This window comes from Scylla paramamosain, unplaced genomic scaffold, assembly GCF_035594125.1.
Source record: "Scylla paramamosain isolate STU-SP2022 unplaced genomic scaffold, ASM3559412v1 Contig54, whole genome shotgun sequence".
Taxonomy (NCBI): Eukaryota; Metazoa; Arthropoda; class Malacostraca; order Decapoda; family Portunidae; genus Scylla; species Scylla paramamosain.
In genome coordinates, this window is record NW_026973719.1 from 350,001 (window position 1) to 366,248 (window position 16,248).

The 16,248-nt window shown below is 45.2% G+C and overlaps 1 long non-coding RNA gene across 1 annotated transcript; it reads right to left on the reverse strand.

Moving 5' to 3' along the window:
- Positions 1 to 2,221: 2,221 nt before the first annotated feature.
- Positions 2,222 to 3,550, reverse strand: LOC135098297 (uncharacterized). Its single transcript, XR_010266803.1, has 4 exons — positions 3,416 to 3,550; positions 3,190 to 3,319; positions 2,878 to 2,984; positions 2,222 to 2,765 (listed from the first exon to the last, which is right to left on the reverse strand). It is a non-coding gene; the product is annotated as an uncharacterized LOC135098297 (long non-coding RNA).
- Positions 3,551 to 16,248: the final 12,698 nt, after the last annotated feature.

Here is a 16,248-nt window from a genome sequence, read left to right on the forward strand (position 1 = left end):
CCTTTTCCTTTTCTTTTATTTGTTTGTTTGTTAGTTTGTTGCATTCTTCACAAATATGTATTTTGTCTTCCGCGTGTTTTGTTTGTTTGTTTGTCACGCCCACGCACTCATGCACATGCACTCTCACGCACACGCACTCACACGCCCATGCTCACGCTCGCACTCTCACATCCACGTACACACTCTCACGCCCACTCACACGCACACACTTTCACGCCCACGCACACACTCATGCTCACGCACGCACTCTCACGCACACGCACTCACGTCCACGCACGCACACGCACTCTCACGCACACGCACACGCAGTCACGCACACTTACGCACACGTCCACGCACTCACGCACACGCATTCTCACGCACACGCACACGCACTCTCACGCACACGCACTCTCACGCACACGCACGCATTATCACGCCCACTCACGCACAGGCACACGAACTCTCACGCCCACCCACGTACACGCACTCACGCCCACGCACACACACACACACGCCCACACCCAAGCACGCTTACGCACTCACGCCCACGCACACACACACACTCGCACGCCCACGCACTCACGCCCACGCACGCACACGCACTCTCATACCCATGCACTCGCGCCCACGCACGCACACGCGCTCTCACGCCCACGCACTCACTCTCACTCCTACGAACACGCACTCGCCCACGCACACGCACCCATGCAAACGCACGCACATTTACGCACACGCCCACTCACTCACACACGCACTTACGCACACGCACACGCACTCAGGCCCACGCACACGCACTCTCACGTCCACGCACACACTCGCACGCCCACGCCCACGCACGCATTCACGTCCACGCACACACACACTCGCACGCTCACGTCTCACGCACACGCACTCTCACACCCACGCACGCACACGCACTCACACCCACGCATACGCACTCTCGTGCCCACGTATGCACACGCACTAGTGCCCACGCCCTAGCACACCCACTCACGCCCACGCATGCACACACACTCTCATGCCCACGCACGCACACGCAATCACGCCCACGCAGACGCACTCTCACGCCCACGCACGCTCTCGCACTCACGCCCATGCACACACGTACTCGCACGTCCACGCACTCACGCACATGCACTCACGCCCACGCACGCACACGCACTCTCACGCCCACGCACGCACTCGCACTCACGCCCATGCACAAACACCCGCACGCCCACGCACTCTCACGCACACGCATTCTCACGCCCACGCACTCTCACGCACACGCACTCTCACGCCCATGCACACACATACGCACTCACGCCCACGCACACACAGTCTCGGACGCCCACGCCCACGCACGCACACGCACTCACGCCCACGCACACACACACTCGCACGCCTACGCCCACGCACGCACACGCTCTCTCACGCCCACGCCCACGCACTCTCCCACGCACATCCACATGCACACCTCACGCTAACGCACGCGCACTCTCACGCCCACGCTCACGCACGGACTCTCACGCCCACACACACGCACGGACTCTCAGCCCACGCACACACACACACTCTCACGCCCGCGCCCACCCACTCACCTACTAAACCTCGGCAGCTCTCATACTGTCACAGTTTTCAAACTTCTCTTTTTCCGTGTCACGTTTCTTGTCTAGTGTTAGTTTGCTAGCGAATTAATCCCCAGATATTTCATACTAATAATCTGGGCGCATTTTCTATACCTAGCATTCTATTTTTGTCATCAGTTTTCAAGGGAGTCCATTATCAAACAAGTTACTAAGAAGTTAAGTTACTAAGGTCACACCACACACCACCACACACTCCCCAGTGCATCTGCCACAAGCAAGGTCACACCACACACCACCACACACTCCCCAGTGCATCTGCCACAAGCAAGGTCACACCACACACCACCACACACTCTTTTTCCTTACCATTCACCACAAGTAGGAAAACATTCACACACACACACACACACACACACACACACACACACACACACACACACACACACACACACACCTGGTGGACCCTCTGCCTCAAGGCCCCACACATCAGTTGAAGCAGTGGCACTCCTCAACTCCCTGGACGCACACCCCCATCCTCTGGTTCTAGCCATTCCAACTCATTTGCTGCATGTTGTTTTCCCTGAGGTTCCAAGATCACCTGTTAAGTTGTGTCAGTATATAATGAATGACAGCTGGCTACATGGTCTCCTTTGAGTAGTAGTAGTAGTAGTAGTAGTAGTAGTAGCAGTAGAACAGAAGTAATATCAGCAATATAATTAGAAGTAGTAATGGTAGTAGTTGTAGTAGTAGTTGTAGTAGTAGTAGTAGTAGTAGTATCACAAATAGTACTTACCTTACACCAGATCCAAGCACGACCACACTCTCAGTAGTAGTAGTAGCATTAGCAGTAGCAGCAGTAGTAGTCGGAATAATTGTAATAGGAGTAGTCTCAGTCACCGCTCCACCAGAAACACGGTCTACTATCCGCCCAGTGCTACTATTCCTGCCATTAGTGATAGTAGTAGACTCAGGAGAACCAGGCGGAGCAGTGAGGACAGTTATTGCAGTAGTAGTATCGATAGTAGCAGTGGTAGAGAGCATTGCAGTCCTTTTGGGTGCGTCAGAGTCAGTTTGTTTACATTTGCAACCGTGGTCACTTTTGGCGGGAAATTCATGTGTCGACGAGCCTAAATCTTTGTTTTTTGTTGTCATTCGCTCCTTCGTGGCTTGAATTTCCCTCTTCAGCTCCTCCTTGTCCTCCCGCAGCGCCTCCACCTGTGTTTAATAAAAGAATGTTAAATTTATTCAATACAACACCGCTTCCCCTTCTCTACTACTACTACTACTACTACTACTACTACTACTACTACTACTACTACTATCTCACCTGGGCTTGACACCTTCCTGTTTGCGTCAGAAGTTCCTCCATTCTGTGTTGTAGCAGCGCGTGTTGTGTCAGTGCAAGTGTAAGAATCCGCTCCTCACCAGACGCACCTGTAGTAGTAGTAGTAGTAGTAGTAGTAGTAGTAAAACAACAGCTATAATAACTACTAATAATTACAATTTTTCCCGCAGATTTCTTTATTTCTTTATTATTCATTACTTAAATTTGCTTTTTTTATTATTACTTTTATTTGTCAGTGTGATGCGAGACAGAAAATAACAGTGCTAATAATAGAAATAGCAATGATCACAATACCTTTTAGCCCAGCGGCCTCTTGGGTCGCCTCAATGTTTCCGTCGCTTACACTCCGGCGCGGCAGCAAGTTATGAAGGGATTGTGTCACCTCCACTAGGCGCACCAGTAGATCTGAAGGCACTGCAATGACCTGAAACACAACAGCGGCAGTGTTACTAATAGTACCAGTAGTTGTTGTAGTGGTAGTAGTAGTGGTGGTGCAAGGATTGGGGTAGTAGTTACTTACTGAAGTGTTATTGGAGTGGTTTGTGGGTTTACGTTCTCGCACCGAGGCACTCTCAACCACCATCGCCATCGTAGTCAGGGCTGCCACCACCACAAGTGCCACCATAGCCAGGAATGCCAACCGTACCGGCTTGTCCATGCTAGAAAGAATGTTGTTGTTGTTGTTGTAATGATAATATTAATAGTAATAATAATAATGATAATAATAATAATAATAATAATAATAATAATAATAGTAGTAGTAGTAGTAGTAGTAGTAGTAGTAGTAGTAATAGTAGTAGTATTTTGATTACTACATCTTGTGCATTTTCATAGTTATTAATATCTTATATATATATATATATATATATATATATATATATATATATATATATATATATATATATATATATATATATATATATATATATATATATATATATATATATATATAGATAGATAGATAGATAGATAGACGAAATGATAGCAATGAAATCACAACGGTAAAAATGTTGTAACAATTATAATTATTGTCATAATTATTGTAATTATCATAATGATAATATTGATAATGACAATAATGATAATGATAATGACAATAATAATAGTAATAATAATAATATTGATAATCATAATAATAATAATAATAATAATAATAATAATAATAATAGTAATGGCAGTAAGAGGAGTAAGGAGGAGGCAGTAGACACCTGCCGAAACGATAATTACTCCCAGTGAGGTCTAAAGCACTGTTCAGGGGGTGCTGTGAACTTATCATTAAACCCAGCTGTGACCTCACTGAACGTTTCCCTTTGTGTCTCACAACACAAGGGGGTAGTCACAGCCTGCCCTCTAAAGACAACTCTCTTCCTCCACACAAAACTACAAGCACCTAATAACACACACACCCTTCACTCAAAAAATTTTAAAATCATGGCGACTCCTACACCAGCCTCGGAGTCCCCATCTGGGGAGGGGACCATAAATGTCCCCAGGTCGGACTGCCTTTCCGTCGACGACCCTAAGTGTCTTGACACCCCCCTCAACTTTTTCTTCATTAACTTCTGCAACATTCGCGGTCTAAGATCTAATTTTCAATCTGTAGAACACCACCTCTCCTCTTCTACGAGTAAACCTCATCTTCTTTTCCTCACTGAAACTCAGGTGTCTGAGGCAACTGACAGTAGCCCCTTTTCTGTTCCCTCCTACTTTCTCTATCCTCATTTTCGATCCAAAGCTGGATGCTGCGTTTATGTGCGCAATGACTTAACCTGCTCTCGTGCCCACGCTCTTGAATCTTCCGAGTTTTCCACCATCTGGCTACGACTACAGAGTCATTCTCATACTAAATTTATCTGTGCTGTATACCTCTCTCCTAACTCCTCTGACTATAAGAAATTCTTTGACTACTTAACTTCCAAAGTGGAGCACATTCTGACCCTCTTCCCTTTTGCAGAGATCTCCATTCTTGGAGACTTCAATGTTCACCACCAGCTTTGGCTTTCCTCTCCCTTCACTGACCATCCTGGTGAACTAGCCTACAACTTTGCTATCCTCCATGACCTAGAGCAATTGGTGCAACACCCTACTCGTATTCCTGACCGTCTTGGAGATACGCCCAACATTCTTGACCTTTTCCTGACCTCTAATCCTTCTGCTTATGCTGTCACCCTTTCTTCTCCGTTGGGCTCCTCCGATCACAATCTCATATCTTTATCTTGTCCTATCACTCCAATCCCTCCTCAGGATCCCCCTAAGCGAAGGTGCCTCTGGCGTTTTGCCTCTGCTAGTTGGGGGGACCTGAGGCGGTATTTTGCTGATTTTCCTTGGAATGACTACTGCTTCCGTGTCAGAGACCCGTCTTTGTGTGCTGAGCGCATAACAGAGGTGATAGTGTCTGGCATGGAGGCGTACATTCCTCACTCTTTTTCTCGTCCTAAACCTTCTAAACCTTGGTTTAACACAGCTTGTTCTCGTGCTATACGTACATGATAGAGAGGTGGCCCACAAAAGGTACTTAAGCCTTCCTTCACCAGAATCTCATGCACTTTATATTTCTGCCCGGAACCATGCCAAGTCTGTTCTCCAACTAGCCAAAAACTCCTTCATTAACAGAAAATGTCAAAACCTTTCAAGATCTAACTCCCCTCGTGATTTCTGGCATCTAGCCAAAAATATCTCCAATAACTTTGCTTCTTCTTCTTTCCCTCCTCTACTTCAACCAGATGGCACCACTGCTATCACATCTATTTCTAAAGCTGAACTCTTTGCTCAAACCTTTGCTAAAAACTCTACCTTGGACGATTCTGGGCTTGTTCCTCCCTCTCCTCCACCCTCTGACTACTTCATGCCTCGTATTAAAATTCTTCGTAATGATGTTTTCCATGCCCTCGCTGGCCTAAACCCTCAGAAGGCTTATGGACCTGATGGGGTCCCTCCTATTGTTCTCCGAAACTGTGCCTCCGTGCTTGCACCTTGCCTAGTCAAACTCTTTCAGCTCTGTCTGTCAACATCTACCTTTCCTTCTTGCTGGAAGTTTGCCTACATTCAACCTGTTCCTAAAAAGGGTGACCGCTCTAATCCCTCAAACTACCGTCCTATTGCTTTAATTTCCTGCTTATCTAAAGTTTTTGAATCTATCCTCAACAGGAAGATTCTTAAACATCTATCACTTCACAACCTTCTATCTGATCGCCAGTATGGGTTCCGTCAAGGCCGCTCTACTGGTGATCTTCTGGCTTTCCTTACCGAGTCTTGGTCATCCTCTTTTAGAGACTTTGGTGAAACTTTTGCTGTTGCCTTGGACATATCAAAAGCCTTTGATAGAGTCTGGCACAAAGCTTTGATTTCCAAACTACCCTCCTACGGTTTCTATCCTTCTCTCTGTAACTTCATCTCAAGTTTCCTTTCTGACCGTTCTATTGCTGCTGTGGCAGACGGTCACTGTTCTTCTCCTAAATCTATTAACAGTGGTGTTCCTCAGGGTTCTGTCCTGTCACCCACTCTCTTCTTATTATTCATTAATGATCTTCTAAACCAAACTTCTTGTCCTATCCACTCCTATGCTGATGATACCACCCTGCACTTTTCCACGTCTTTTCATAGACGTCCAACCCTTCAGGAGGTAAACATATCACGCAGGGAAGCCACAGAACGCCTGACTTCTGATCTTTCTAAAATTTCTGATTGGGGCAGAGCAAACTTGGTATTGTTCAATGCCTCAAAAACTCAATTCCTCCATCTATCAACTCGACACAATCTTCCAGACAACTATCCCCTCTTCTTCAATGACACTCAACTGTCCCCCTCTTCTACACTGAACATCCTCGGTCTGTCCTTTACTTATAATCTGAACTGGAAACTTCACATCTCATCTCTAGCTAAAACAGCTTCTATGAAGTTAGGTGTTCTGAGACGTCTCCGCCAGTTTTTCTCACCCCCCCAGCTGCTAATTCTGTACAAGGGCCTTATCCGTCCATGTATGGAGTATGCTTCACATGTCTGGGGGGGTTCCACTCATACTGCTGTTCTAGACAGGGTGGAATCAAAAGCTTTTCGTCTCATCAACTCCTCTCCTCTAACTGACTGTCTTCAGCCTCTCTCTCACCGCCGCAATGTTGCATCTCTTGCTGTCTTCTACCGCTATTTTCATGCTAACTGCTCTTCTGATCTTGCTAACTGCATGCCTCCCCTCCTTCCGCGGCCTCGCTGCACAAGACTTTCTTCTTTCTCTCACTCCTATTCTGTCCACCTCTCTAACGCAAGAGTTAACCAGTATTCTCAATCATTCATCCCTTTCTCTGGTAAACTCTGGAACTCCTTGCCTGCTTCTGTATTTCCACCTTCCTATGACTTGAATTCCTTCAAGAGGGAGGTTTCAAGACACTTATCCACCAATTTTTGACCACTGCTTTGACCCTTTTAGGGACTGGCATTTCAGTGGGCATTTTTTTTATTAGAATTTTGTTGCCCTTGGCCAGTATCCTTCCTACATAAAAAAAAAAAAAAAAAAAAAGAATAATGTTAATAATTGTTTGGGTGGGCATAGTTGGATAATAATGAGAGATGAATAAAGAATATTGTTAATAATAAGGGTAATGTTTTGCATGAAGACAAACACACAAAACAAACACAAATTGTCAACAAAAAGTCGCAATACTAACATCACAAAACAACACACTAATTTTTCAGAGCATAATTACATATTAATTACAAATAAATCACTCATAATTATAATAATCCATTTCATTTTCTTGTCACCAGTGAATCTCCAAGCGATCAAAATCCAATATGGCGGACTGACATAGAATTCCTCCCTTATTTAGGAGAAAAGGAGGGAAATCTCTCTCTCCTGGAGGAAAGGGAGGGAGGGAAGGAGAGACCGGAGAGACGTCTGCCTCCTGGAGAGAAAGACACGGCACTAAGGGAGAGAGAGGGAGAGGGAGAGAGAGAAAATTGATGAAAAGAGGAGGGAGGGAGAGAGGGAGAGGGGAATCTTGATCCTGGTCTTGGGGAAAGAGAGAGGGAGAGGGACGAAGAGTGAGCGTTTATATAAAAAAAATCAATGTTTTTATTTATTTTGCATTTTTATTTTGTTGTTTATTTATTGAATTGTTTTGCATAATTAGAAAGAAAATGCTTTTGTTATTTTTATTATTATTATTATTATTATTATTATTATTATTATTATCATTATTACTATTACTATTATTACTACTACTACTACCACTATTATTATTATTATTATTATTATTATTATTATTATTATTGTTGTTGTTGTTATTGCTGTTGTTGCTGTTGTTATCATTTTCATTATTAGCATGTAAAGAATGTTTCCTCTTCTTCTTCTTCTTCTTGTTGTTCATTCAGGACAGAACAAGAGGTAACCAGTCGAAGCTTGAAAAAATTTGTTTACGAAAGAGATGCGGAGGAATTGGTTGTGAACAGACTTAGGGAGCTTTGAGAGATTAGACAGGGTGATTAGAGAGAACAGGTGGAAATTTGCAGGCCTATTTCACACAGGGAGTGCCACGCGTAGGCCTACTGACTTGTTGCACCTCACCTTAATTGTTAGACCAGGAGAGGAATGATTGAACGACTTGTAGTGTGTGGTGGCGCCTTACACTCCGCTTGGCTGTCCTGCCCTTCTGACTGTCAACACAGCACACGACAGACAGACAGAGAGAGAGAGAGAGAGAGAGAGAGAGAGAGAGAGAGAGAGAGAGAGAGAGAGAGAGAGAGAGAGAGAGAGAGAGAGAGAGAGAGAGAGAGAGAGAGAGAGAGAGAGAGAGAAACCCAAATTCCTCTCGCCAGTTCACGGAAAACACCAGATTTGACTCGTAGTTCAAATTGGCGCCACTGGAGGTCATGTCAGTGAACAGCATTGGTACCCCTGACTGCTGACAAGACTCCAAGAATAATTTTGCTTACTTTAATAACGAGAACAAAGACAAATTAATATTCTACCTACAGCAGTGTACCGCCTCTCTCTCTCTCTCTCTCTCTCTCTCTCTCTCTCTCTCTCTCTCTCTCTCTCTCTCTCTCTCTCTCTCTGTCTTAGTGTATCTGTGATGGTCATTAATATATCAGAGGTCAAAGGTCACCATGAGCGGACGTGAGGCACAGAAGCTTCACTCACGCCGGGGCTGAAGGCCGCGTCTCCTCACCCACTGGCGACCTCTGTGTCATTGCGTGGCGTGGTGCTGTGTTGGAGTCGGTCCTGTGTACTTTGCTGGCCCCTGCTGTAGCGTACTGGTGTGACGGCGTGGGTGGGGCGCGCGGCGGTGGTGGCGTGGGCGTCAAGGTTGATGTGACGGCCGGTAATCCTGATAGCGGGAGGACGATGGCCTTGAGGGAGCGCTGGAAGGCTGATGAAGGGCCGGGGGCTGCGGTGTTACGGACGGCTGTGATGGTTGTGGCGCGGGTGGTGGTCAAGGTGGCTGTGGTGTGTCCGGGGGGAGAGGTCGCCGTGTCAGGGGGAGGTGGCTGGTGAGGGGCGGGGGTGGAGGGGGGGTCACACCAGTCTGCGTGAGGTGACCGGCAAAATTTTGTGCGGCAGTTTATGAACAGCGAGAGGTGCGGCGCTGCTGGTGACCCCGGGGCGGCGGCGCGGTGCTGCAGGGCACAAGGGGAGGGGGAGAGGGGAGAGGGCCTTGATGTGTGCCTGTCAGTGTGGCGGTGGAGGCGCCTCAGTGTGTGGTGGTGGTGGTGGTGGTGGTGGTGGCAGCGCACGCACGTCATTGGTGGCCACACCTGCCTCTGGGGCACCGGGGCACCCTGCCACACGTGGTGACACTGGGCGCCCCTCGGTCACCAGCAGGAGCCTCAGCAGGCCAGGAGCCTGGAGCCTGGGCCACAGCAGGCGCAGGAGGAGGGGCAGCAGGGCCCCCGCTGCCCACCACAGCAGGCAGCGTGTGGTGAGCAGCAGGTAGGCCTCAGCCTACCTGCTGCGGTGTGTGGTGGTGGCGTGGGGGCAGGCCTGCTGTGGTGGGCGCCTCCACGCGCCCACCACAGCAGGCCGGAGCCCCAGCCCCTCTCTGGCGCGGGACACGCCACGAGCAGGTGAGGCGCCTGGAAGGGGCCCAGCCACCACCTGATACCTGTCTCTCCACACCTGATACCTGTCTCATCACACCTGATACCTGTCTCTCCACACCTGGTACCTGTCTCTCCACACCTGATACCTGTCTCTCCACACCTGGTACCTGTCTCTCCACACCTGATACCTGTCTCTCCACACCTGGTACCTGTCTCTCCACACCTGGTACCTGTCTCTCCACGCCTGATACCTGTCTCTCCACACCTGATAACTACCTCTCTACACCTGATAACTGTCTCTCCACACCTGATAACTGTCTCTCCACACCTGATACCTGTCTCTCCACACCTGGTACCTGCCAGTGAGGTGATAGGTGTGTCTCTACCCTTGCATGAACAGCTGGCGTCACCTGCACACACACACACACACACACACACACACACACACACACACACTCTCTCTCTCTCTCTCTCTCTCTCCTCAAAGTGTTTTTGATATGAGTAAAGATATAAAACATTGGAATTATAAGATTACCCGTTAAAATTGTTTGCTAGTTGTCTGTCAGGTAGCAAACAGTCTGTATTTTGTAACAATTAATGTCAAATAGAAAAAAAATATTATTCAAGGTGTGCCACAAGGTTTTATAATAGGCCCTTTATTGTTTGTGATAATACATGAATGTTATTTGTAATGTTAGTGATGTGATAAATGGCGTTCTTTTCGCTGAGTGATACGAGCCTAACAGATAATGATTTGTGTAACTTAAATACAAAATTGAATCAAGAATTGCGTAACATATTCAGATCGGTAACCGCAAATAAATGAACCGTAAAAATTAATAAAAGTAATTTCATATTGTTTCAAAGACGCTTTGTTGTCAGTAATTTCAAATTCTTTTATGGAGGCTGTCACCTAATTAGTGTTTCTTCTACTAAATTCTTAGGAGTTATTACTGATGAAAATTTAAACTGGAAGAAGGTTGAATACGATCAGTGTGTTCAAAGTTATCAAAATAATAATAAATCATAATAAAAACTCTTATTTTCCTCCAGCCATCCGTGACACAGCCAATCCTACGAAGCGGTCGTTGCGTACACACACACACACACACACACACACACACACACACACACAAAACACCTCATTAGCATCACCACAGCACAAGCATGAAACAGCAACGTGCAGGTCAGGTTGAGTGACATCCTGCACCCTGCTGGTATTGCTGACGGCCTTGATAAGCGTACTGCTAACTTGATGAGAAAACACGTAGGCTAGGCTTCACTGCTGTGGCCCATAAATAAACTGGTATCTTTGTAACAGCCTACTTATTTAGGGTCTATGGTGGTTCAAATATTTTCCATTAGGAGTTTAATTAGTAACTTAGATAAGTAACTTGATAAGCGTACTAACTTGATGAGAAAACACGTAGGCGAGGCTTCAGTTTCCTTATCTGTTGTGTATTCTCATGTTTAGAGGTGTTGTTCTGGTTCTTAAGGCTTTATTTTGTTTTTTCTGAAGTTTTTGGTATTTGGTTTTTACTCATAGTGTGTATTGGGATAGGTGGATGATCAAGAATGGGAGGGATTAGTGTTTTAACTAGGTGAATTTCAATGTTTTCTGGCATATTGTATAGCTTGTATAATTTATTTAGTGCTGAGTCTGCTGTGTTTTTACGTTGCTGAATGTGCTTGTAATAGCCAGACGTGGTTATGGTTAATCCTAAGCATTTCCCCTTATGTTTTAATTCTATTTCTTCCTCATCTCGTTTGGCTGCGAGATGGAGGGAGACGTGTGAATTTATTAACGTTTTTTTTTTTTTATTTTGCATTTTTTTTCATAGTCATTAACTGCCTTTATTGCTCGCTCAGTTTTGATGTTTAGCATGTTCCTAGATCTCCCTGGGTAGCCAATCATTTGTGTTATATCGTCTGCGAAGCTGATGTTCAGGTTTTGTTGAGGCTGTTGTATATCGTTGGTGTAAATTGTGAAGAGTGTTGGTGACAGGACACTTCCTTGTGGTACTCCGCATTTCAGGTTAAATCTTGGTCCGGTATGGTGATTTATTTTAATGGATGCTGTGCGGTCTGTTAGGAAATCACATCAAAATTTTTCGATAGTTATTGGTAGGTGCAACTGAAGTAATTTGTGTTTTAATCCATGATGCCAAACTTTATCTGATTCGTATTGCGCTATTTGCTCAGTGGTGATTGCTAATGCATGTGTGGTGCCCCTGCTATTGCGAAATCCAAACTGGTTGGTGTTGTATAAATTGTTGGTCTCAAGGTGAGTTTTCAGTCTGGTATTGATTATTCTTTGTAATATTTTCCCTGGTACTTCTAGCGGCGAAATTGGTCTGTAGTTTTGAGGTTGTTGTGGAGATTTGTCGGGTTTAGGTATGAGTCTGATAATGGCATTTTTAAAATCTATCTGGGAAATATCCTGCAGAGATGGCACTGTTGTATGTGTCTGTGAGTCTTAATATTGCTGAGTCTGCCAGGTGTGAAAGGATGTCTGCCAGGTGTGATAGGATGTGTGCCAGGTGTGATAGGATGTCTGCCAGGTGTGACAGGATGTGTGCCAGGTGTGATAGGATGTCTGGTAGGTGTGATAGGATGTCTGCCAGGTGTGATAGGATGTCTGCCAGGTGTGATAGCATGTCTGCCAGGTGTGATAGGATGTCTGGTAGGTGTGATAGGATGTCTGGTAGGTGTGATAGGATGTCTGCCAGGTGTGATAGGATGTCTGGTAGGTGTGATAGGATGTCTGGTAGGTGTGATAGGATGTCTGCCAGGTGTGATAGGATGTGTGGTAGGTGTGATAGGATGGTTTGGTTCACTTTCACCCGGGCTGGTACTCTTAACACTTTTAATTATGTTTCTAACTTCTTCGGCGGTTACCATCATGTGTGTGGGGTGTGTGCTGAGTGTGCCTGTGTTACAATTAGTATAGGGGATTGTTCTTTGTATATTATCTCGGATGTTTTGTAGCTCTCCATTAAATATTTCTCTCCAATATTCCCTGTGTACTCTTTTCTTATCCCGTTTGTGTCTACTTTGATGTGGTTTTTGTTTAATATGTAGTGAGGTTCTTTTTCTCTATTACCGGTCAATATTTGTAGGTACTGGAGACTTTATTTATTTGTTTATCATATCTGTAATTGTTAAAATTCCATCCATGAATACTTGAATACGTTTGCAATTCAGTGAAGAGTGTCTTGAGAGGTTTTGTTGTGTCATTATGTTTGTGTGAGGGTAGACATTTATATAGTGAAGTGGGGATACTACAACAAACCTAACCTAAACACACAACACCTAAAAAATAAATAAATTAATAAAAATGTGGTAGAAGGCATTTATATAGTGAAGTGGGGATTGATTGCCGTGTTGCGTTCTGTATTGCTTGATGCCAGTTGTCAGTTGCAGTGTTTATAGTTCAAGTGTTTCATTGTCTAGTGTGTTACCGTGTAGTGTGTTGGTGACGTGTGTTTTGAATGTTTGCCAGGTTGCTTTACTGTAATGTGGTGTGGTAGGTGATGGCATTAATATGGATGCGGTAGGTATCGTAAATATAACAGGTATGTGGTCGCTGGTGGTGAGGGGTCCTGCTGTTGTATGTGTTGTGGTACGTTCTGTGGTTTGTTAATATTATGTCAGGTGTTGTCCCTCTTCTGCGTGTGTAATATGTAGGGAATTCTGGCCCTGTGTGTTGAATTAGCCTGTTGTGTATGAGTGTGTTGAGCTGTCTTCCTTTCGTGTTGCTGTGAGTGTATCCCAAAGTGGGGTGGTTTGCACTGAGATGGGCTAGCATGTACACTGGGATGTTGCGTCTCAATAGTTTGGTGAAGTCGGGAATTGGTATAAAGTTTCTTGAAGGGGGTTGATATAGTGTGGAAGTAATAATTTTGCCAGTTGTGGTCACATGACTTCTATTGCAATTAAATCAGATAAAAAAAAATCAAGAAATTTATATTGTATTTTTTGTGTGTAGGTTGTATCCTGGGATTATAATTGGTGTGTTTTCGTGTGTGCAGTGACCGTTTATAAGTATTACATCAGGCTCAATGATTCTGTGTGTGTTAGATAGTGAAATCCTTCTATTAAACCAGTGTAGTACATTGTGTTCTATTATTGTTAGGATACGAAGGGCCATGTTGTGTGTGTGTGTGTGTGTGAGATGGTGATCTTTCTTTTATTTGTCCTGATCTTCTTTTCCTAAATATACTGTCCTGTAGTATAATAAAGCAGTCATGCATTGTTATTTCACCATTTTCTATTAGATCAAGTACTTGGTGTGCGTCTGCTGTTGGTTCATTGTATGTGAATGTGTAGGTCCCGTCTTGTATTGGTGTGACTCGGTGGCTAAGTTGTCTGTGGTCTGGCCAGCCATTACTTTCCTTGGATATTGTTTCAAGCTGTGTGTCTTTGCAGTGTAGTTCTTTCTTTGTGTTTTGTTGTGTCTTTTGTTTGTCAGTTTGTTGTTGTTGGTGTGTGTTTGTTGTTGTTGTTGTAATTTGGTGTCTATTGTGTGTATCGGTAGATGGGTCTTCTGTCATCGTGTCAAGCAGTTTTCCGCCGTCAGCAAGAATAGCGAGGTGGAGTTTGGTGGAGTTGGGGGTTTTTGGTAGGTTGATTTGTGGCAGGCTGTTTGCTTTCAAAGTAGCGATCAGTTCATTTGCATAACTGCCGGGTTCAATTACGTTCATTAGATGAGCGTGAATCTTACAAGAATAAATGTTGAGGTGTTCATCTTTGCTGATCTGTGTGAAGGTGGTGGTGTTCATAGTTAAGTTGGTGTTGGTTTTCGCTACTTGGGAGTAAGTTACTTTTCCCTTCTCTTCTTCTCCTTTCTTCTTAATTGCTTCTTTCCTGTTATATCTGCATTTCATTGACAGAGTTCTGTGATTTTCTCCGCAATTGATGCAATTTTTGCTCTCTTTGCTACAGTTCTTCCAAGTGTGGCCTTCCTCGGCGCACTGTGAACATGTTTTGTGGTCTTTGTTCTTTGGGCAATCCTTAGTGATGTGGGACTCGACCTGATAGCATTTGAAGCATGTTTGTATGTGGCAAAACTTCTCTTGCTGGGTTTGGTAGTGAGGGATCTTCATGGAAAATAGTATGAGTCCATGTTTAGTAGCTTTTTGCGCAAACAGAGCTTGTGTGAATGTTATTTTGATCATCTTAGAGTCTGGGAATTTGAATACATTGTCAATTTTGTTTTCCAGGTAGGTGTTGTGGGCACATAGAGCTCACTGGTGATGTCTTCCTCAGAGTTTGCGTATATGTGTGAGTTTACATTGAAGGCTATGACAGTCCTTTTAGCCTTCAATTCTGGTGGGGTCACTGGAGTGAATTCATGTTGTTGAAATTCATTCTTGATAGGGTCTTGAAATATTTTCTCTTGTTGTTCGTCTGAAGAGATGACAACATATCCATGTTGAGTTGGAATGATGTTGGTTGGATATACGAGTATGTCAGTGTTGCTGAGTATTTTCAGGAGAGTTGTCTTTCTTCTAGGTTCGTTGGCATTGTGCGTTTTGATCTTCACTCGTGCCATCCTTGTTACATGTCAATACAATAATATAACCTACAAGGGGCCGAGGCCCGACACACAACACAACTAAAGGACAGAAAAATGGAAGGAGCCTACCTATGTACCTCAGTTTAGCAGTCCAGCCTCTAAAAGCCGTCGCAACTGCCCTGAGGTACGACCTAACCCTATCCAATGTTTTTGCTCGAACATTCCTCACTGGCTTAAGGCAGCCCTTCTAAGGGCCCCCCTTGAGGCACTGCCCGCGGGGTTCACCTTCACCAGTGAGGAGGACACTAAGGGCGAAAAGAGAAATACAGGTGGAGATAAAAGATGCCTGGGCGGGACTCAACACGGAGTCCCCGGTACACAGGGCTTGGGAGGATTCCCAGGTGGAATTCTCCCTGTTGTGCAGGACAAGCACAGACGTCACTGGCAGGATGTAGGTAGCTGGAAGTGTGGGCAGAGCGGTGTTATCCGTTGCAAGGAATACACAGAGAGCAAGCAATCCTTTCGCACACGGCCAGAGACGGTCCGCTTAAAAATGCCCGTCTACTAGCTCTGGACGCCGGCAGGACTTTTTATACTGCCTCTCCTGAAGTCCAGTCGTCTCCCTGAGTGCAAGTCAAGTCGGGAGCGTCTGCGGAGTGTGGTCTGCTGTGAAAGTCAACCAGTCAAGTGACTTGACTCCGGCAGAATGGGAGAATAGCTTAGTTACCGCTAAATATACAGAGCTAGTGGCAACACTACGGGTGGAAACAGATGCCAGACACTTCCACGCGCCATCTGAC